Genomic DNA, 24,044 nt, shown 5'->3' with positions numbered 1-24,044 from the left:
CATGCTATATCAGAGTAATGCATATTGTGTGCTGCTGCAGCTGCTTTTGGCAACTTGTGATACACTTTTCTTTGAGCCGGAAAAAGCTGGTTTAGATACAATACTGAAGAATCCATGCTAAAAACATCAGAAATTATTTATCCATAAGAAACTGGTGGTCAGTGTTGACAAAGGGGAATTAATGTTCATAAGCTTTCTAGCCTTTTGAAGAGCCTAGAGGACTTGCAGGACTTAGTGCATAAAGGACATTATAAGAATCTGATATTTTCCTCCAACAAAGCCATTAGATGTCTACAAGGTCTCCCCCAAAAATTGCTAAAGTTTGGATTAATGCCAGACATGTGTGTCTAGGAAATGGTTGTGTTAAAGCAGTTAAGTTAACCGTTAGCATATAGGTAAACTGCCACAATGGCAAATAATACATGTGCAACTTTGCTAATCCTCAAAGACACAATGTATAATTAAGAAAGCTGTCCACCACACAAGGGTCCTATTTGGCAAGTGTATCTGTAGCTTTACCAAATCCAGCAAAACTTTCTACTCTGCATTGCAATAATCTTTCTTCAGCAGTATGAATTAAGTAAATAGGATTTAAGAAAAATTGAAATGAAACCAAGTAATGGATGGCTATGAAAAAAATCTGGTACATTTTAAAGATGAAAATGACTGGGGTTTGAGATGTTATTTTCTCATATTGCAATTATCTGTGTACTCTGAGTTTTTAGTAATATCATATAGAGTCTTTTTCTCAGGCATGAAATACTTGATGAATAAATTGTATGAATAAAGGCAGGAATAAAAATTCACCTCTTACCTCACAGCAAAGAGGGACAAACAAAATGTAATTTTCCTGTTTTAAACATTAAATGAATTAGATTATTTTAAAGATAGCAGTCAGATTATGCTAGGCACAAACTGGTATGACAGATATCTTTCATATGTTAACAACAGAGAAATCCAAATTTAGATGCTAGCTGCAGAGCTGCCTTGAATTCAAGTTATGGGATGTAGAGCCCTTTTCAGAAATTTGGACTAGGTCTTAACTTGATGTGATTTGTTTAAGATTTAATATCCAACTTTTTGACAAATTTCCTCCTTTCCCTGCAATGATATTTTCCCTTGGTATCTGAGGGACAAGAGTAAGAAAAAAAAATCTGGAAAAGGAGTAAAGAAAATGGATATTTAGAAGTATGTGGAATGATGAAGTAATAGGGGAATGCTGTCATACAGAATTGTAAATATTTAAAGCATTTGAGCAGAGCATAGATGCAGACATGAAAAATATGTGAGCAATGACAGGTATATAGCTTGTGTCCTTTGAGTTCAGCTGTTACAACTGTAACAAGATATACTGGGGAATGCAACCATCAGATCTAAAACAGAGGTTGTTACTGGTGTGCACTACAGAAACCCGTCTCCTAACAAATACTGGCTGACAACAGCATACTTGGGTATCTGTGCTAGGGGATACATGATCAAGGTCAAACATCTAGTCTTGATGTCAGCCCAACTCAGAGGCTTTTTTTTCCACTAGTTTTCTGACAGGAGAAAAGATCTACTATTTGCTTGTGCCTTTCCTATGATAGATCCCAACACTGTGATAATCATGCAAGGATGAGCTGGCCACCTTCAGGGTAAGACACAAGATACATTTTTGATATACTTCATATCACATGCATATTCTTTCACATCTCCAAGACCCTCTTGAAAAAGAAAGGAAAAACAGCAACAAGGGAAAAATTCTAGGAAAAATTCCTAGTCTTAGGGAAAACAAGCAGATCGTTGCACAGATTACCTATTTAAATGGCATCAGTAGTGAAGGCGCACTCATTTTACAGCAGCTAGTGTTGAAGATGGCTTAAAGGCATTAGTAATAAAGGTATATTATGTCCAACTTCAATTCTAGTGCAGTCACTTGTTTTTACGGTGCTGAAAACATTGTTTTACCAGATATTCTTACATGGGGAAGAATACAATACTGATGTAGGTATTTCTGGGAAATTAAGAACATTCTATAAGGTAGAAAAAGACATTTTAAAAATCTAAGATATCAGTTTGAGAAATTATATTCATTCGCAAATACAGTTTGGTCTTAAAATTTTATGGATTCATAACTATTAACATACTACAGCTGATGTTATTTACAGTCAGTCTTTCTTAGACTGAGAAAGTCTATACACGTTTCATAAAAAAATTTTAATACTGTCCTTTATAGACTAGGTTTCCAATTGACTGACAGAGGTGACTACATATAGAATACTCATTAAATGTCACTCTACCATTCCAAAGAGCTGTCAGTACCAAGAAAATTGACACTAGCGGTTCTCCTTTCTAATCGTAAAATGATTCAGAGTTGCAGCCAGCAGTGACTGGAGAAACAAGTTTTATACATAAATATACAGGGTATGTGCAAACATATGTATACACTGACATTGGTGATACATTTTTTCATGGGAAGACATGCAGTGCACAATCAATGTCATTAAAAAATTCTTTCATGTTTCCTATTTTATCTCCAGCTGTTTTGAAGCTGCTACACTAACCTATACCTCTTCAGCCATTTCAGTGTTAAGAAGTAGATTGAAGGTGGCAGAGGATTCCATGTGATACTTTTGATTAAATTCTGTTTGTGTACATGCGCCTTTGGCCAACAAACAGTGCAGTCAATATTATATGGGAGGAAGAGTATTTTTTGTATGATCTATTCTGATGAATACATTTATAAAAGGAAATCAGAATGTAGATAAATTTCAATGTGGGTATATTTAAATTAATATCCTAACCTAATTTGATTACAAATCAGGACATAAATGTTTAGAGAAAAAAGTAATCTTAACATAAATGTTCATAAGTGTTACTCTTATATCTGTAAGATTGAAAAATTTCTATAACATGATTTTGGTATAGCTGGGCCATGTTGAAATAGATTTCTGAGATCTCATTCAGACTTGTTTTCACTATTTTAGGATCTTTGCTCCTCCTCACCAGGTATAAAGTAATGAGCAATTTTAATATCACATAAAGATTTAAAATTTCCTGTAAGGAATTAAAATTCTTTTAATTCAGAAATCAAAATTATTGTGTGCATGTTTATATACAGTTTCCCCCTACTGCAACCATTTTCAGAAGAAGAATTTTATGCAATGCCTGCTGTGATTGCATAGGCTCCCCACCAGGACTAGAAAGGGATAAAAGGGCCACCCATTGAGAAGAGGCACCACATCTGTGAAGCCTAGTTAGTTTAAGGAGCAATTATAAAAGCTGACTGGAAAGGGGAAAACAAAATTAGAAACTGACTCCTACCATGAGGAGTGTGGCACCTTGCTTTCCCTTCCTGGAAAAAGGTGGGAATTCAAAGCCATGTTTGCCTTAAGAGAGGAATTACTTGAATGCATGGATTTGGAAAATACTTTAAAAGGAGTTCCCCAAGTGATAAGATGCATAGGATTGCTTTGCCAAACTTTCACCATATTAAGTACAACAGGCTTTCAATATCTGGAGACTTCAGGATAAAATTGTTTTCAAACACTGAATACTCCTTTTGGATATACAAATGGATATTTGTACTAATAGCTCACATTATTACCTTATATGCAAAAAGGACCATCAATCTCATTATTGAAAAATACACACTGCTGATGTCAAAGTGAAACCCCATTCCACACTTTCTATATTCTTCTTGCAAAAAAGAATTTTAAATCTTTACAGACTCATCTGCCTTACTTGAGACGGTATTTTTAAAACAGCATGAGCTACTGAATGATGAAAAGAACAATTTTTCCAGCATTTCAGACTCTGAAAAATGTTTTGTACCTACCTCTGTTAGAATGTTTTTTTACCTATTGAATGACTTCAATCCTAAACTGTCACAATACATGGATATTTTCATATAGTGTGAATATCCATACTAGTACTGAGTTCTTTCCGAGTAGTTTCATGCATTAGACAGTATGTAAATCTTGAAGTAGACTTTTGAGTGTGGTTTCTTCAAGAGGTTACTCTAAGACTTTGGTTGCACACAAATAATAAATCTTTTAAAGGCATTCCTTATTGTTCTTCAGACAAAGACTAGGAAAAGTTTAATCTCAGTCTATCAAGCTTACCCTTAAGACACAATGATTCAGAGTAGTCAATCAAAAACATTTAATTAACAGATGCTGGTCAGTACTTTAGAGGACTGACACACTTAGGAAATATGCACTATATCCAGTCACATTTTCATGTGAGACATTTCCTAAAGGAAGAAAAGTTTCAGCACTGGAGTATTCTGAAAAATTGAAGCAATCTATAGCCATGCTATTTAAGTCTTTCACAGTCTTCACATTTATAACCGAGTAAAAGCTATCTGGCCCTGTAACTATGATTTGTCTTTAAAAGCATGCACTAGCTGATGGAATGGAGACAAATATCTATTAACCTCAAGCACTAAAAATATCTAAATAAATAACAGTATCCATCAATTATAATTTATAGTGTTTCGACTTTCAAAACCCTGTGCAGATATCAGTTCATTGCTGTTATATGAATTCATTTGCTACATACTACAACTTTATTAGGTCTTAAACCTCATTCTTGCTCAGTTTATAAAAAATATACCCCAAAGATATAATTTTTTCAAACAGTATAGAATGCCTGTTTTCTGTATTGATACTTTTTTTTCAATAGTAGTCACAGAAATATACTCTCAGTGTCTTGAAGATTTCCTCCAAAATTATTCCACCCTCAGATAAAATGAAGAGCTTTCCTAACTCCATAAATTACTTCTGATTTTTTTTCTGTTTCTTAGCTGGATGTCACTCCACCTTTCGTGATCTGTACTGGCTTACACTTGATTGTCATCACTCATGTTCTCTTTAGGCACAAAATTAAAGCCTCTACTTTTGCATGAATAGCTTTCTTTGCACTAAAGAAGAGAAAAGCGTGAAAGAATAAAAGCAAAATTCTTTTAGAAATTAGGGTATATATTTTTTTCTGTAACATGCTGCAGCACTTTGACTGAATGGCAGATTACTCTCTTACCATTAAATGGAGTAAATCTCATCCAGTAAGACTGTATCTTATGAAATCAAGACTCCCTAAAAAAATCAGAGATTTCTTTGGGATTCCTCCCTTAAACTTCACAAATTGTTTTGTCTAGGAGCTTGCATTCTCTGGTCAACTCAGAAACTTTTCCGTTTCAGTATGAAAATAAGCCACTCGTTTTGTTTCTTCATGCACTTGAACGTTTCCAATCAGCAAATTATTTTCTCTGGTCCATCAGGAAGGATACAAATGCTTCACACCTATAGACCTTCCTTGATCCAGGACAAAACTGTCGTGCAAATAGTCCTAAACAGCTTATTCTCTCCTTGGCCAACTAAACTGGCCACCTCAGCTCCTTCTATCTTACTGGAAATAGGCAGACACTTCTGGGATGTATCTCCTACCTGTCTTTGACATTTTTCCTAAGATGGGCTCAGCTGTCCTCTCTTTCATGGCTCTTTCCAATAAATGTATGAGATGTGCTTTATTACCTTCAAGGACATACCTAACTTTTAGAAGGACAAATTCTATGAAATGAATGTCCACCTTTTTGTGTTTATTCTGTTACCTGCTCTGTAAGAATCATGTTATTGTCTCCCTCGTGGTATACAAAGGAGAAAGTGAACCCAGCAGTGCTTTGTCAAGGTTTCCAATCGAGTCTTGTCCTACACTTTCTAAATTGTGATGCAACAATCTTCTTATACCAATTCACAGATGTTGTGTATAAAGTGGCATTGCTTACTCACTTCTCTAAAATCACCAGAACCAACATCTGAACTGAAAGACTTAATTGGTTTTCTGAACTTCTTAGGCTCAGGAGGGTCTTCTGCTGGGTACTAGTCTGACAACATAGTATGATTCAGGTGCAAATTGTATAGCTAGAGCATGGAAACCATGTAGTAGTAATTGTGTGTTCTGGGAAGGTCTCTGATCTGACTCTCAGTGGATTTAACTGCGATGTTACTGCAGTATTAATTTGCTATTCAGCCTAATGAGTTGAGATGCTCCTTCAGTGGAGTTCTAGCCTTTCTTCCATGACTTAAGGCACATCTCGTCAAAGGGTGTGAGCATTTGAATAATCCTTTAAATTAATGATCACATGACTTTTGGTTATCATTAGATGCTTAAGAACAGTCTTAGCCTACAGTTTTATACATGATGATCTGGAGATTCCAAATAAGATGGAGGACAGAGCGCAAGCATTCATTCATTGCAATCTTACAGTTAAAATAGTGTTCACACAAGAAAATGGAGCACATCCCACTGTGTCAAAACAGTCCACCAAGGGAGGATAGTGCTTCGCTATACTGAAGAAAAATTAATAGAGAACTTTTAGGCAGAAAAGTAAGTCCACATGAGTATAAACAGCAGACGGTATTGCATATATAAACAAAAGCACTATATTTATTAGGAAAAAAAACCCCAAACAAACACCAAAACACCTCTGTGGTAGAGTAATGAAATTATTTGATGTGAAAATTTTACCTTTCTGAACAATAAGATAGCAAATAAACACAAGGCAAAATCCATTTTGTTTCATTAACTGAATTGAACTCCACAGATAATTACTTTTCCTTCAGTGTCACATTTCACTAAAAACTCGGTGCATTAAAAAGTATAGTTTCCTTCTTTTTTTCTCTATTTACACAAGGTTTGTCATGATAATACAGTCTGTCATTCTTTACACAGTCACATAGCAAAATATGAAACAGTTGGCTTAAAAAACCCCCTGATTCCAAGCTTTCCTTATATGTCACATCACTGGCAAATGCCTGTCATGGATATCACAAAAATGTAATTATAATGTCACGGGGTTTTATCATTCAGATACAGTCAGTATTAGTCTGTTTGACTCTACTGCATGGGACTTTGAGTCTAGACAAAGCATGAAAGCAAAGCATTGGCTGACAATGCCTTTTGCTGTCTCAGATATACTCATCAGTCATATGTTAGTGTGTCTGTATCATCTACCCTGATCCTCTATTTTATAATGAATAAAAATTTATTTTCAAACTGACTAGCCTTTGATACAGTGCCAGTGTTGAGAATTTATGGAACTTCCAAACAGCAAGTTTCTACCTCTTCCTTATGGATATATTGGTAACATAAATGAATATGCCACACCATCTGTGTAAACAGTAGTAGAAAAAATAAATTAGAAGCATATCCAAGGGAGTAAAGAACAATATGATATTGGTTTGAATCTAGGAATTTCCTTTACTGTAGTCAATGTGTCAAAGCTGTGCAGAATATGGACACTAGAGTGTTAAGGATAAATTAATGGTCTGTGACAGTAAAGCTATGAGCCTGTCACAATAGCAGGTATCATTAGGGAGAATCCATAGTATGAAGAAATCATTGTGCTCTGTTTGATACAGACACAAAAGCAAAATTTTTGAAAACGTAGGTGCATTTTGTAGTAAACTGTGTTCAGGGAATGAGGTCACAGTCTATAAGATCCTTCATCGATGGGAAGAGAGGACATTAGTTTTAAAACTCCAAAGGCAGAATTATCCTTCTGCCCTTGTTTCACTTATAGAAATCTTTCTTTCTCAAATTTAAGTACTATAATGCTTTAAAGCATAAAATGTTGATATTCACATCATTATACCAGAGGAAAAAGAGTAGAATTTCTACTGTCGATAAAGTGTAGCTTTACTGAAGTTGTAGATTAAATTGACAAATAAAAGCCCAGAATGAGATTCTATTTTTTGCAAGCCCCTAGCTTGCTTTCAAATGAAAGAAAACCCTTAAGAATTCGCTTATATTTCACATTTCATTTGATAATTTTAACCAGGCTAAACTACTTTAAACCTGATATCATAGCCTATATACCTTTTATATATACCTTACATATCTTATACTATATATATATATATTAAACTTTATATAGATTATATCTTAAAATATGCTATGCCAAAAATTTTATGATGGTTTAAGGAAGAGAAGCTACTTCCATACCATTTACTGAGGCTATCTGTAGCAGTGTTGCTTTTCAGATCATTTGAATTTATCTTATTTAAGATGTGAGATGCAAATATAATAAAAGACAACTCTAAATTATGCAATATACTTCAGCAATCAAGTGCAGACAAATGAAGTAGGCATTCATGGTCTCAATTTTTTCAGAATCTGAATAGTTGCTAATTAGAGTAGACAGCAATCTATCCATTTAAAATACCTAGTAATACTTTATTTTTACTAGGAAACAATTAACACATTATAGGGAACATGAAATACCACAGTAATGAATAATTTTATTTTCCCTAATATCCCTTCAAAACAGGTATTCTCCCATGTTTTATAGCGAAGAAAGGAATTATTTTCTAGCACCCATGAAAGGTATTACACTTCAGGTAAAAATCCTTTACATATTCACATGGTTGATAATGCTTTGGCAGTCCAAATTTACACAATCCAATTTGTTAATATGTCTCACAACCTAGAACAAGCCTTTTAGGCATAAAGAATTTCTCTGACACTTCTGTGAAACAAAAAGGGTTGCCATTTGTTATCCACGGATACAGTTTATGTGATGGTACCACATCTTCTGGAAAGCAATTTAAATATGCATAACATCTTTGCTGGGTTTTTTCAAGTGTGAAATATCAATAATTCATATGATAAATGAAGTAGGAATTGCCTGTGGCCACAGATCCACAATATAGTGGGCTTGGCAGGGAGGTCAGCTTAAGAAGCTCTTGCTCTCTACTCCTGATTCTCAGTTTAAAACATGGGTTGAATGATCTTAACCCCATATTAATTCACAGATACAGCTGACACAAAGAAAAGAGCAACATGCTCCTGCATGTGGATGGGAACAAATAGGTGTGCTGGATGTAAAAATTTGTTACACCAACATTGCTGCTTAACTCCTAAAACTGAGAAACTGAGGAGCCACTCACTGAACAGGCTTCAGCCTGTTTCATTCATTACTAAATGTAAGGTGCCATTTCTATGCTTTCAGAAATTAATGGAAATAAATCATATCATATTGGAGATATAATTATCAAATTACGATTTACAATTAAGATTAGGAAATAGTGGTGGAAAGCCATACTTATACCACTTAATGAAGAATATCCATATGTAAGGGACTGTGTTGGACTCTGTCTCAACGTTGCTGCTTCACAACTACCGCTTCTTGGCCTCAGCATCCTGTTACTGTGAAGGAGTATGCTCTGATTGTCCCCGACAAAACCACGACATCCGCCCAAAGCTAGAACAACAACAGCCTTGCAGCGCCTGCCAAGCTGCACCTGCGTGCGAGCCGGGTGAAGAGAGACCATTGTGATCACCTGGGCATGCGTCCATGGAGGACCGCAGGGCAGCACATATTACAATGAGCTTCATGGAAGTGGGTGGACTTTTTGGAGAAATCGTGGGGACTGAGACAATAAAAGGACTATGTATTCCTCTCTCAGAATGCTTGTTGATATTGTTAATGCTTGTTAACTGATGCCTGAGACTTCAGAGGAGCTTGGAGCTTGGAGCACCATCACCTGCACAGAGGCTGAGGTGGTGGCGCTAATTAGCTGCATCTCTACTGTTTTCTTGCTTAGGGATTCTGACTTTTTCCTCTCTTTTTCTCTCTGTCCTATCGCTGTTATCAGTTGTTATAGAAAATAAAGTTCATAAGGTTGTACAGCATCTGACCTCGTTTGTGTCTTAATGTCACTCTTGGGATCATTTAAGAACCCTTCCTGATATTAGATTGGGACACCATATAAGGAAAAATGTTTGACAAAGCTGTGGAATGAGGACTATATACTGGAAAGCAACTCAGAAAAATAAAGTCACAGTGAACAAGCAGCTCAGAATGATATCCTAACATCACTCTTCAATGTAAATGCAGGGGAGTGTTTGAGAAAAGTTGAGAGATTTCCTTTTCCCTCCTTATATGACATTACTGGACTAGAACATTGCATGTAGTTCTTGCATTGACACCCCTAAAAGCTATAGGAAAATTACAGTAGGAACAAGAAATATGACTCAAATTATTCAGAGCTATTCAGGCAAATACATTTTAGTTGCAGACTGAAGGTGTTCAGCTTATCAAAAGGAAGTGTAAATTATTTGTGCACATGTAAACAGATTTTCTGGGAGAAAAAAAAACATTAGATATGAAAGGGTTCTGTTTGAACAAAGTCCTAAATATTTAGTTCCATAAGTTGCTGAGACACTTCAGCTTCTAATGACATTACTTCTTGCAAATAGTTTCAGTCTTACCCAATAAGAATTATTTGTATCAAAAATAAATGTAGTCCCACAAATATAAGAAACAAGAATGTAAGTTTACTGGATTTTGAAATTGGATGAAATTGTTCGTTCTCTTCTTTAAATAAAAATAAAAACAAACAAACAAAAAAAGTGTAGCTTTATAAATGTACTTGTAGATGAGGGAGCATCAAACATCTATAAATTCATGAAAAAATAACGTGGAAAATTCTTTAGTTTTCCAGAAAAGACTAGTCATAGAAAAGTCTATGCCATTCGTTAAAATACCACCTTCTTTCCTCCAATGATATGAGTAGCTTTCTAAATTATTAGAAAAAATAAAAAGCTATCAAAGTATTACAGTATTTTATTATTCAAAGCCTCCAGAAATTCACTGGAGGCTTTGATTTTAGCAGCAAAATGTATCATCAATATGTCAGAAAAATATATTATTATGATAAACAATAAGGTGCCCTTCTAACTCTAAAGAAAAGAAACCATCTAAGAGATTCTTATTCCCAGGGAAGGGTTATTCTTTTAGATTTGCTGACATGAGAAGTAGTGTCAATGAAGATCCACTTTGGTAAATGACAGGAATGTGTGTACAAACATTCAGTGTGCAGTTTCTGTGTTGTCCATTTGAATTTGAATTAAGAATGAATATTTCCTGTTTATTTATTATTTATTTATGTTTGCTTAAATAAAACAAACTTAAGAATACAGGTGCAGTCTTATAGAACAATAGCATCATATTATTCATCTTGCATTTTCTTTGCAAAAATTGTTAATGTAACATGTCAAATTTATGAATTCAGGAGAAAGGCTCAGTGGAATAAACCTGTAACATATAGTGTGCTGACAGAAGACTTTTTTCCTGGCACAACTTACACAGTCTGGATAATGGCCACCATATTGGCTTTCGCAGTGTAGGCCATGAGAAGACAGGATGCTAATCTTATCATGTTTGTACAGTGACTCATCTTCCGCATAAGTAATAGAGGCAGAGAAGCAGTAATATCTTCATAGTAGGTCTTTCCACAGTAGACATTACTAGAAGCTGTAGGGTAAAATATGGGAGGCCATGGGGGGAGGAAGGAAAATTAGAAAATATGAGTAAAAAGGGAGGATGTATAGAAATGACGAGCTTTGCAGTTCCATCTCTGCTCTTCCTCAAAAATGAAGATTATTAATCCCCTGCTCTTGCAGCCAGGGTAAATTATAAGAGTGGAGTTTTAAGTCCACCAAGCCTCATATTCCAGAAAAAGAAATGCTACTATGACCTTCACACTTTCAACTACTCTGAGGAAAAGAGGAGGAATGTAGAAGGATCAGCCTGGATCATGCATGACACGGAAAGAATTACTGAGGAGGGAAGTGTGAGGGAAACTGGGTTAGTTGCAATAAGCAGAGGTACAGGACAGAAGAATAATGGCTAGTTTATGGAAGGACTCAGTGCATCAGGCAGGCTTGAGCAATAACAGAATCTCAAGAATTGCAATAGGACATCCGCAGCCACTGTAGGTGTTGTCATGAGTATACGTGAATATATGATGTTGGGTAGTGTATTTGTTTTTAACAGCTGGGTTGCCTATATAATAAGTGAAAGACATAGCCCTGGTATTGGAGACAGAATCACAGAGTTGTCAAAGTTGAAAAAGACCTTGAAGATCATCCAGTCCAACCATCAACTCAACATTGACAGTTCCCAACTACACCAGATCCCTCAGCGCTAAACTGACCTTACTCTTAAACACCTCCAGGGATGGGGACTCCACCACCTCCCTGGGCAGCCCATTCCAACGCCCAACAACCCCTTCTGGAAAGAAATGCTTCCTTATATCCAGTCTAAACCTTCCTTGATGCAACCTGAGGCCATTACCTCTTTTCCTATCGCTTGTTATTTGGTTAAAGAGACTCATCCCCAGCTCTCTGCAGCCTCCTTTCAGGTAGCTGTAGAGGGTGATGAGGTCTCCCCTCAGCCTCCTCTTCTCCAGACTAAACACCCCCAGTTCCCTCAGCCGCTCCTCCTACGACCTGTGCTCCAGACCCTGCACCAGCTCCGTTGCCCTTCTCTGGACACGCTCGAGTCATTCAATGTCCTTTTTGTAGTGAGGGGCCCAAAACTGAACACAAGAATCGAGGTGCGGCCTCACCAGTGCCGAGTACAGGGGTCAGATCCCTTCCCTGTCCCTGCTGGCCACGCTGTTTCTGATGTTGGTGTTGTCTCTCTTTTTCATTGTTCTTCATCTGTGTGGTGCTTCCCTATAGCTGCTGACTAAAATTGGTGAAAGACAAGGCAGAAGAATCATGTGACTGGATGAAAAGAGGATGCTAAAGGAAAGGAAGAACTATTGAGTAATGTCAGCAGCCCTGATGAATGTCTAGCATTCCAGCAGGGCTGCTAGAGACGTGAAATGCATGTGATCTGGCAAATTAGAAAATAAATCTAAACCCAGAAAATGTTGTTGCCTGTTGCAGTCTTTCTCCTTTTACCTAAAAGGCTTTCAAGATTAGCTGTTGATGCAAGAAACAGCTATAGGTTCAACAAAAGGAGCTATATTTCATCAGAAGGAGGAGCCCAAGTGAAACACTTAGTTTCAGTCCTGAATGCAGTGGCAAAGAGGAGTAATAAGAGCTGGTGTGATGAACACTTTGAGTGTCCAAATAGGAAAGGATAAGAAAAGACTGAAAGGGAAAAAGACTGCTCCTTGGAGATTTTGGGCAGAAAAGCAGGCTTGCTATTGATAACACCAAAATTGAACTTTGCATGAACTTTAAAGCACATACCCATTTTCAATTTAGAAGTCACTTGGGAGACATGGGAAAACCATGAACCGATGAGGGAACATTACATTACTAAGCAGGTCCAGTGTAATGACAGTGAATGGGAGCAGAGCAAATACATGGTCTGCTGGGATGTTAGCCACAGAAGAATGGATCTTTGAAGGGAGCACCACAGTGCTATGGAGAGTCATTTTATTTTAAAGAGCAGGAATGTTTTGGAGGAGCTCTGCATAACTGCATGCTGTAATCAGAGGGAGGAGTTAGGAGAATATTTCAGAGATATGGAGAGATATGCAAAGCAGCATTTGTTAGAAAAAGGAACTGATGAATCAGAGATAAGGTCTGTGGAAACTTAGACAACAGCAGGAGAGACTGAGGAAGAATGAATAAATACGCTGAAAGTATGTGAGCAGAAAGAGAACTAGAGTAGGAAATAACCTTGTGGTTAAGCAGGAAAGCTATTTAGCAGAATGCAACGGGAGACCATTGGGAAGATCTGGAAAAAATTTGCCCGAAAGACCTCAAAAGTAAAAGGAAAAAAAATGATAAAGGGACATATGGAGTACATTTTCATATAAAATACATAAAAATCTTATGTGAAAAATATTTGGGGGTTTGTGTTTATCTGAATGCATATGATTTCTTAAGGAGTAGGAACTGTATGATGATTTGTATTTTGCAGAGTATCTGCTACTCTGAGATCCTCATCTTGACTGAGGCTTCTGAAGTTTACTAGACTATCCATACTATATTATGTCAATATTATATTACGGAAATTTTATTACTTCTGTACAACAACTAGCATGGAAATAATATGGCTTTAGATGTGTAATTTGTGTTTGTGCATGTAAGATCATTTCAGACTCACATATGCAGACAATTCATTTGGATCTAGAAAATATACCTAGAGTACTTTGGGCACCAGGGCTGTATGTGAGTCAGAGCAAATCTGCTGACACATATCTTTCCAGTCATTGTAACAGAGGCACAGAAGTCCTTTGTTTCCCTCATAGGCATGATGCAACATTTAGTAAATCTGTCAGAATCAGCTGAATATTGTGTCTTTCATGACCCATGTCTCAAGAATCACTTTGTTTCCTGAATGTCTCTTGAAAACCAAAGAAGTCATGCAGGACAAGGTACTAGCGGTATCCAGGATTAAAACAGACTTGCTGAAAGTTTGAATTCAAATTGTTCTACTTCAGTCTTTTAGCTTGAGTCCTTATTTCTGTTTGTACAATGTCAAGCAGAATCAAGCCTTACAATTTCTGACCATGATATTAATGCTAAACAAAGAATTATTAATAAAATATTATTCGAAAGAAATAAAAGGAATCAGAATGACTTTTATATGCAGAGGGGGAAAAAAAACCCAAACCAAACACCTAGAGCAAAAGAGTCTAATTAATAAATGAAGAGGAAGAAAATTAGTGATGATGATATAATTGCTGAGGTGCTGACTACTCAGTTTTTAATGAGGGAAAAAAGGCGGGAAGTAAGTATAATTAGGAAGTAATGAAGCTTCTCTAAATACAGCTGTTTATAAAATAGAGGTGAGAACACTCTGGAATGTGTAACGGCTATATTCACCAGCATATTGCTTTGTACAGAAAGTATTGACCAAGGCCAGATTTTCTGCTTGCTTACGCTGCTGTGACTACCTATTCAAGGAGTACAAGTGTTATCTGAGGATTTTGAGAAAAGGTACATATAGCATTTAATCTAAAATATTCTGAAGTGAATTGTCTAACTAATTTACTGACATTGTTCATAAAGAAATGAGAGCACACCACAGATATGATTCTGGAGTAAAAAATGCTTTTTTTTTTTTTTTTTTTTTTTTTCTGGTAACTAGTAAATTAACTAATTTGATATCCTTCCATGATAAGATCACCTGCCTAGTGGATGAAGGGAAGGCAGCGAATATAGTTTTTCTGGATTTTAGTAAGGCTTTTGATACTGTCCCTTACAGCACCCTTCTGGATAAGTTGTCGAGCTGTGGAATGAATAGGTTCATGGTGCACTGAAGGAAGAACTGGCTAAAGGGCAGAACTCAAAGGGTTATAGTGAATGGGGCTGCACCTGGTCACCAGCAGTGTTCCTCAGGGTTCAATTCTAGAGACAATTCTATTAAATATTTTTATCAATGATCGTGATGCAGTATATGAATGTACCATTAGCATATTTGCTGATGATACTAAACTGGGAGGTGCTGCAGAGCTTGAGTGACAAGAGGTCTTGCAGAGGGATCTAGATAGATTGGGGCATTGGGCAATCATCTATGGGATGAAATTTAACAGGTCTAAATGCTGGATTCTGCACCTGGGATGGAGTAATGCCAGGCACAAGTATAAATTGGGAGAGCAGTGTCTGGAGAGCAGCCCTGCAGAAAGGGATCTGGGGGTGCTGGTCACCAGCAGGCTCCATAGCAGTCAGCAGTGTGCCCTGGCAGCCATGAGGGCAAACCACATCCTGGGGTGCTTCACACACAGCATAACCAGCCAGCCAGAAGGGGTGGTTATCCCACTGTATTTAGTCTTGGTGCAGCCTCACCTTGAGTACTGTGCGCAGTTCTGGGCCCCGCGGTTTAGTAAGGATGTGAAGGTACTCCAGTGTGTCCAGAGGAGGGCAACAAAGCTGGTGAAAGGGCTGGAAGGAATGTCCTGTGAGGAGCAGCTGAGGACTCTGGCTTTGTCTAGTTTGGAGGAAAGGAGTCTGAGGGGTGACCTCAGCGCTCTCTACAGCTTCCTGAGGAGGGGAAGTGGAGAGGGAGGTGCTGGTCTGCTTATCTCTTCTCCCTGGTATCCCGGGACTGGACACGTGGGAATGGTTCAAAGCTGTGCCCAGTCCCCCATCCAGGGGAGGTTCAGACTTGACATTAGGAAACATTTCTTTACCAAGAGGGTGGTTAGACGCTGGAACAGGCTTCCTAGAGAGGTGGTTGATACCCAAAACCTGTCAGTGTTTCACATGCATTTGGACAATGCCCTTAACAACATTCTTTAACTTTTTGTCACTCCTGAAGTGGTCAGGCAGTTGGATTAGATGATTGTTGTAGGTCCCTTCCAATTGAAATATTCTATTCTATTCTATTCTATTCTATTCTATTCTATTCTATTCTATTCTAAATAAACTGGTACATGGGTCAGTCCCTGACTTCAGTATCTTAAAGCATGGATGAATTCTCACTAATAGAAATTTCACAGGCTGTTTCTACATATAATGCAAGGGAATGTAAGAGAATTCATGAGGGTTATAAACAAAAATAATCCCATACGTAATAAATTGCAAGGACCAAATTAAGGCAGGTATATTACATTCAGTACTCTAAAATGTCACACACAGAATAAACAGTCATAGAAATAGATAACGATATCAACATGCACAGGGTGTTTAGGAATTATAGGTAGCATGGTATAAATTGCAAATTAGTTGCCCATATTGTCTCAATAGTCAGTAAACAAGTCAAATACCAGTTTTACATGCAAGAAAATCTAAATGAAGTGAGTAAAGAAGGAAAAAAACCTTCCATTTATACCAGTTTATCTACAAAATTTAGATCAATGTAATTTTATAATTAAGAAGGTGGTTTACATTTTAAAAGGTGTTTTATACTTCAAATGAAGCATAGATAGTTCCAAGTTTCATTTTACATTCCCAGGTCTCAAGAGCTAAATCCGGTTCTGATGTCACACAAAACTCCCAATGTGCCTAAGTTCCTTTCCATTTATGTTCAAGACTGTGAAGCTATAAAGGATACTAGAATTTTCTCTTCCAAATAAAAACCAGTTATTCTAGGAAGCAATATTTGCACAGTACCTATTATGACGGTATATCTCTTAATTGTTGTCTCTGGCAACATTTAAAACACAAACCCATTTAGTCTGCACTCTACCAAATCAATACAATACTGAGTTTATCCAATTCAATACCAAATAAATATAAAATTTGTTGTTTAACACTATTTTATAATTCATTGAACATAATCAATTGCATTTAACACATTTTACGTTGTTTTCCAGCCATTCTACAATTTTATATTAATTATAGAACAACAGTGGACAGAGATCAAGGATATGAATTGAGTTGAAAGTAAATAGGTGAAACTGAAATCCAGATTTAAATTCCTCCAACTACTGTAGTACCCACGTCCAAGCATTGCCTTGCATTGTCTTCTATGGATACAAATTTTGCAATAAGATATAGTAAGGCAAGGAGGTTGGTACAGTTTTGGAGTTCTGCTATTGATGAAAACCTCTTACTTTCTTACACATTTGTCATGATTTCACAGAATCATCTAGGTTGGAAGACACCTTGAAGATCATCCAGTCCAACTGTTAACCCAGCACTGATAGTTCCCAACTACACCATATCCCTCAGCGCTATGTTGATCCGACTCTTAAACACCTCCAGGGATGGGGACTCCACCACCTCCCTGGGCAGCCCATTCCAACACCTAACAACCCCTTCTGGAAAGAAATGCTTCCTAATATCTAGTCTGCACTTTCCCTGGTGCAACTTGAGGCCATTACCTCTTGTCCTGTCGCTTTCTACTAGGCTAAAGAGGCTCAAACCCAGCTCTCTCTTTCAGGTAGCTGTAGAGGGCGATGAGGTCTCCCCTCAGCCTCCTCTTCTCCAGGCTAAACACCCCCAGTTCCCTCAGCCGCTCCTCCTACGACCTGTGCTCCAGACCCTGCACCAGCTCCGTTGCTCTTCTCTGGACACGCTTGAGTCATTCAATGTCCTTTTTGTAGTGAGGGGCCCAAAACTGAACACAGGAATCGAGGGGCGGCCTCAGCAGTGCCGAGTACAGGGGTCAGATCCCTTCCCTGTCCCTGCTGGCCACGCTATTGCTGACACAAGCCAGGATGCCATTGGCCTTCTTGGCCACCTGGGCACACTGCTGGCTCCTGTTCAGCCTGCTGTCAACCAGCACCGCCAGGTCCCTCTGTGACTGGCAGCTCTCCAGCCACTCCTCCCCAAGCCTGTAGCGCTGCTGGGGGTTGTTGTGGCCCAAGGGCAGCCCCCAGCATTTGGCCTTATTGAAACTCCTCCCGTTGGCCTCAGCCCATGTCTCCAGCCTGTCCAGGTCTCTCTGCAGAGCCTCCCTACCATCGAGCAGATCAAACTCCCTCCCAACTTGATTTAACCACAGCCAGCAGCTAAGCACCACACAGCTGTTCACTCACCCTCCAACAGTGGGATGGGAGAGAGAATTGGAAGAGTTAAAGTGAGAGAGTCATGGGTTGAGATAAAGACAGTTTAATAGATAAAGCAAAAGCTGTGTGTGCAAGCAAAGCAAAATACTTCTCTTAGGCAGGAAGAATTTAGTCACTTTCAGGAAAGCAGGGATCCACCACTCATAACAGTTACTTGGGAAGATAAACATCAGACCTTCAAATGTCACCCCCCTTCCTCCTTCTTCCCCCAGCTTTCATTGATGAGCATACCATCATATGTTATGGAATATCCCTTTGGTCAGTTGGGGTCAGCTTTCCTGCTGTGTCCCCTCCCAGCCTCTATTGCACCCCCAGCCTGCTCACTAGCAGGGCAGCCTGAAAAGCAGAAAAGATCTTGACACTGTATAGGCACTGCTCGGCAATAACGAAAACACCGATGTGTTATCAACACTGTTTTCATCACAAATGAAGTTTCACCGAAGAATAAATATTGCAGGCTTTATTTATTTTATTTAGTTTTAATTGTTGTTTTTACTACTCATGTTTGTTGTGCTGACATCTCTGCTGTCACACTCCTAAACAAGAAGCCCCTGCTGTCATCCTCTCTTTATGGGAGGGACCCACAATACACATGGTCTTAGAATTCTTGGTGTGAACAGAAAACCTTGGACAGTCCTTCTCTTGTCAGATAAACAAAACTTCGGAGATCTCTTTAGGGCCACCTTGACATGTGCAGATAACCCCTACTCAGGACATAATGGACATGGACATATTTTGCTATCCTACATTTATTCAGATAACAGTATTGTATTCACTTAAGCATAAAAAGAAAGATAACTTGTTTTGTTCCTTTTAAGAAGAAAAAAAATAAAAATAAAAATGTCAGTGTCCTGGTTCAGCTGGGATAGGGTTAAGAGAGAGAGGGGGAAGGGATTTCCAGCCGGCTTATTCATACCATGCTGGCGTCAGGTCTGGGCACGGGACCACAGGAACTTTTTTCCTTTGTGTTTTTGGTCACAGAAAGCACGCGAGCAAGCTGTCTGTAACCACTGTGGTATTTCTCTGTATATCTTTTGTCTTGTTCACTGTTATTGCTGTTTATTGTTGTTATCATTGCTACTGTTGTTGTTCAGATTGTTTATCACATTGTTGTATTAAATTTCTTCTTATTTTAACCCGGGGTTTGTGCCTCACTTCCAGCCCGACCGGCTGAGGGTGGGGGATGGGCAACGGCAACGTGCTCTCCGGTCCCGGCAGGGCCTAAACCAACACAGTCAGGCATGCAGATGAGGCCTGCTTTAGCAAAATCCATTCTCTTCAGCTCTTCTGGCTCTTCTGTGGATGGTGGTAGGTGAACACTGTCCCTCTGAAGTCCCCAGGTAATGCTGGGTTGTTCAAGGGTATTCCTTGCTGGGGCCTCACCAACAAAGACAACCCTATACAATTCATGCTTCACTTCATCAGGTTTACACATTTGACAGAATTTATGATGTGTGAACCCTACTGGATATCTTAAGAAGCTACAAACAGAGTATGTTGGTGGGTTTTTTGTAAATTTAATTTCTGAGGAAAAACAAGATCCCATGTGTTTTTTAGTTTCAGCATTCTGCTCCCACAGAAACAAGTTTTTCTTGATTATCAGGAACAAGGAAGCAAAGATTATCCCTAACTGGTCTGTCATTCAGGGCACCTACATCCTCTTTGGTAGTGGTATAGTGCAAATAAAGAGTGGGCAAGCTTATAATTTTTTATGCATTAAACTAAAATTCCCATATAACAGGAGGATAAATTCTACATAACTGCATTTATCTTCAACTATATCTCAACTATAATTCAGAAAAGCAAAAAGGAAAGTATCTTTAAAAGATCAGCTTGTTAGATTAATTCTTTAGCTCTTACAAGAAACATACATGTACCAAAAAGGTGAAATGTCTTAGGCAAGGCAAGGCAAATGAGAAAGTTATCACAGGAACACATGGATTCAAGGAGCTGCCCTTAAACCTATGTTACTGGTGCTCTGAGTCAAGAGGTGTAACTATTATTCTGCTCTTCACATCATTCTTTATTACTGAACTTACGGTGTGCAGCTTCTTCCCATTACTCTTTTCTTTCCCTCTTGTCCTTGCAACACTCAGAAGTCTTCAACATTTACTTTCTAGGATGCTCAGTTGCTCTTCAAGAAAGATGTAATCTCCCTCCAAAGCATCCTACCTGACCCACTCAATATATTCTTAAAACAAAATAACAGACTAACCAAGATCAAACAGTGAAGACAACATACACAATCTGTAATGGGTGAATATGTTGCTACTTCATATGAAGTAGGTGCACCCTGGCCTTCTGTATGACAAAATACTGAAGATGGTAGAAGGGATCAATAGAAGATCATGTGTCTTGCATTTAAAGTTAGTTTAACCAACCAACAGCTTTAATTAATCTTATTTCTTTTTAAAAAAAAAAAAAATCTTTCTCTAGTCCTCCTGGAAAATCAATGTCAAAAGTACTAACATAGTTGTCCTTCCTTTTCTATGATAGAGTCTATCTGCTTTCAGCAGTAAGACCTAAATCCATCTCACTGATCATTGGATTTTTAGCTGGAATTCTAAGTGCATGGTAGTGTACCATGACCCTAAAATGCCTCTAGTCAACAAAGAGAGTTATTTGCAAAGGGTGTCTCAGAACTTCAATAGCCATTTCACTCTTTGTGGATTATAGAGGGATGTATGGACACTCAGCTTCTAGACTAGATAACTCAGTTAAGTCTCTAAAGTTAGGTGGAATTGATCATTGACTGAGTCTTAAACCTTTTAGCAGTAGAGGCACATGACAGTTTTCTGGCCCAAATTATATTAGCGAGAACACTTAGCAAAGCATGAAGAGGACAAGTGAAATCAGGGTATTAGAGGTCCTCCTTTGTCTTATGGTATTCCCCCAATTCCCTCTACTACCTGCAAAAAACCCCAGAATTCAAGTACTGTAAGTATTTTTGGCACTGAATGGAAAGAAAAAATAAATTTGCATTTTTCTGTATCTTAACTCTGTATTTTTCTGGTTATCTAAGGTTTTGATTTTGCTGTACTCTAGAAGGGCATAAGACCAGGAAACCTTAACTTGACATTAGCAGTGAGTCTTGACACTGAATATAGACACCACATACAAAAAGAAGGATGATCTTTCTTTTCATTTGGCACTGCCATGACATCAGCTAGAATAATTCATTCTAATCTTAACACTACAGAGATTTTAATAAAATTGCAAGACTTCAGAAGTGAAAAACAAATTATTAAGAAGATGGTATGATAGCATTTTGTTGAAATGTGACTTTTTCTTCAAGTAGTGAAGAAGTGGAAATGTAAGAGCATTCAGAAAATACAGAAAAGTGTAAATAAAGGGAATAGCTGAAGTTGTTCCAAAAGATTCTGACTTGGTGAAACAGGAAAGCTGTGCAAAAAGAACATGACTGAACAGTGAGAACAAATAAATCATGAATAGTTCATTCATGTTATTAGGCATCTCTTAACCTGACAATTCAAAGTTGTTTAACATGTTCAGCCATTGAGAGGTCACAATGGTCTACCTCTCTAAAATCCAGATTGTTTGCTTCAAGTCAGAGTAATCTGTTCTTGCTTTAGCAACCAAGCCAATTAAGCTAACTAATTTAGATACCTAAGTCAGAGCTAGTAACCACAGAGTTCTCCAAGCTAATGGACAGAAATAGTTACCTGCAGCAAGCAGAACAATTCATTCCTGAGGCATCTAAGGATCCTTGACAATGTCATTAATGATTTGGATGATGGGGCAGTGTGCCTTCAGCAAGACTGCAGACAACACCAAGCTGAGAGGAGTGGCTGGTACATCAGAGGGTTGTGCAGAGAGACATTGACAATCTGGAGAAATGTGCCAACAGGAACCTTAAGATGTTAAACAATGAAAAGTACAAATCCCTGCACCTGGGGAGGAGCAATCCTAAGCACTGGGGGCCACCTGGCTGGAAAGCAGCTTGGCAGAAAAAGACCTGGGGTTCCTGGTGGACAGCACGATGGACATGAGCCAGCAATGTGCCTTTGCTGAAAACGTGAATGGTATCCTGGGCTCCATTAGGAGGAGCGTTGCCAGCAGGTTGCCTGTCTACTCAGCATTGGTGAGGACGCACATGGAGTACTTTGTCCAGTTCTGGGTTCCCAAGTACAAGAGACATGGACATACTGGAGAGTCCAGCAAAGGGCCACAAAGATGACCAAGGGACTGGAGCAACTGACTTACGAGGAAAAGCTGAAAGAGCTGGGGCTGTTCAACCTGAAGAATAGAAGACTCATGGGGGATTGTATTAATGTATATATAAATGCCTGAAGGGATGGTGTAAAGAAGATGGAGTCAGGGTCTGTTCAGTGGTGCCCAGTGACAGGACCACAGGCAATAGGCAAAAAGTGAAACACAAGAGATTTCCTCTGGATACAAGGAAACACTTTTTCACTCTAAGGGTGACTGAGCACTGGCACAGGTTTTCCAGGGAGATTGTGGAGTGTTCCTCCTTGGAAATACTCAAAAGCCATCTGGACAGGGTGCTGGTCAATTAGCTCTAAGTGGCCCTGTTTGAGCATGGGTATTGAACCAGATTATTTCCAGAGGTCCCTTCCAAACTTAGCTATTCTGTGATTCTGTGAAGGGAACTTACATATTCTACCCCCAGCAAAAGTGTGTTTCTCTCATGTGATTATGAACAGAAAAGATAGTGAATAGCCAGGTCTTAGAGGTTCAGTTTCTAGATGCATGAAGCTAGGTTAGATGACTTTGATGATTTTCACTCATAGTTACCTCAATATAGATTTAATTGCCTAACTAGCCATCTTTTGGACATATAGGCATAGGCAAGCCCTTAAGATGACTTCAGCATTTTTTTAAACTTAATTTTCATCAGTTTAGTAAACTGTGAATAAGGTCTGAACTAGAATGTGAAGATTATAAAACTTCCTATTCACATAAATAGCTGTTCTGCTGTCTTATCTGATCTATTTTTTTTTCTGACGAAAACAAATTTATGGGGGAAGAAAAAGAAAATTACACAGTGTAAGCACAGCAACTACAGCATAATTGTTGTCAACAAAAACTACCACATAATTGTAACAATCTTTCAAAATTTTTCACCTTTGCCTTATTCTTAGCAAATGTTATTCCTGTAGCTAATTTAATTTGTAAGTAGAAATTTTGCAAACTGCCTTGAAGTAGCTTAAAGACAGTCAAACCAAACCACACAGAAGTTAGTCAACATGAAGTGTAATTTTGCACTGTATTCTATTCCTAAGGTGTGAATATAACAAAGTATTTATTGGAAACACTCACTAAACTGACATTACTTAAGGTTTTGTAAATATCAAACTAAGACAAAATCACTGCACATGTAAGTTTCCTGAATTTTTAAAGTGCTTCCTCATTTTGTTCATGCAACTAGGATCAGATAGGGTAAAGAATCAGAATTCCTCAGCTGAAAGTTACTATTCCCCCATTTATCACCCTCCTCAACTGAAGTACAGTCACTGTCAATAAGACAAAGAATCATTCAGGCAGAAGTGACCCTGGGACATCTCCAGTCCAGCTTTCTGCTCAGAGCAAAGTCAACACTGAATTCAGAGAAAGTTGCTCAGGGATTTACCCACATCAAGACCATGCTGACTATTTGAATTACCTCATTTTTCTCCATACACAGAGAAGTGGCTTTCAAGCAGGCTTACTTCACAATTTTCTCAGGGAGCAGCCTGAAGTTCTCCATTTTTGAGGACAGGGCATCTGCTTTTCTTCAGTCATCAGGAACTTCTCTGCCCCAATCTCCATGACCATTCAGAG

Source organism: Athene noctua, chromosome 1, assembly GCF_965140245.1.
Source record: "Athene noctua chromosome 1, bAthNoc1.hap1.1, whole genome shotgun sequence".
NCBI classification, from domain to species: Eukaryota; Metazoa; Chordata; class Aves; order Strigiformes; family Strigidae; genus Athene; species Athene noctua.
The sequence above is the reverse complement of the archived record's forward strand: the minus strand, read 5'-3'. Positions refer to the sequence as shown.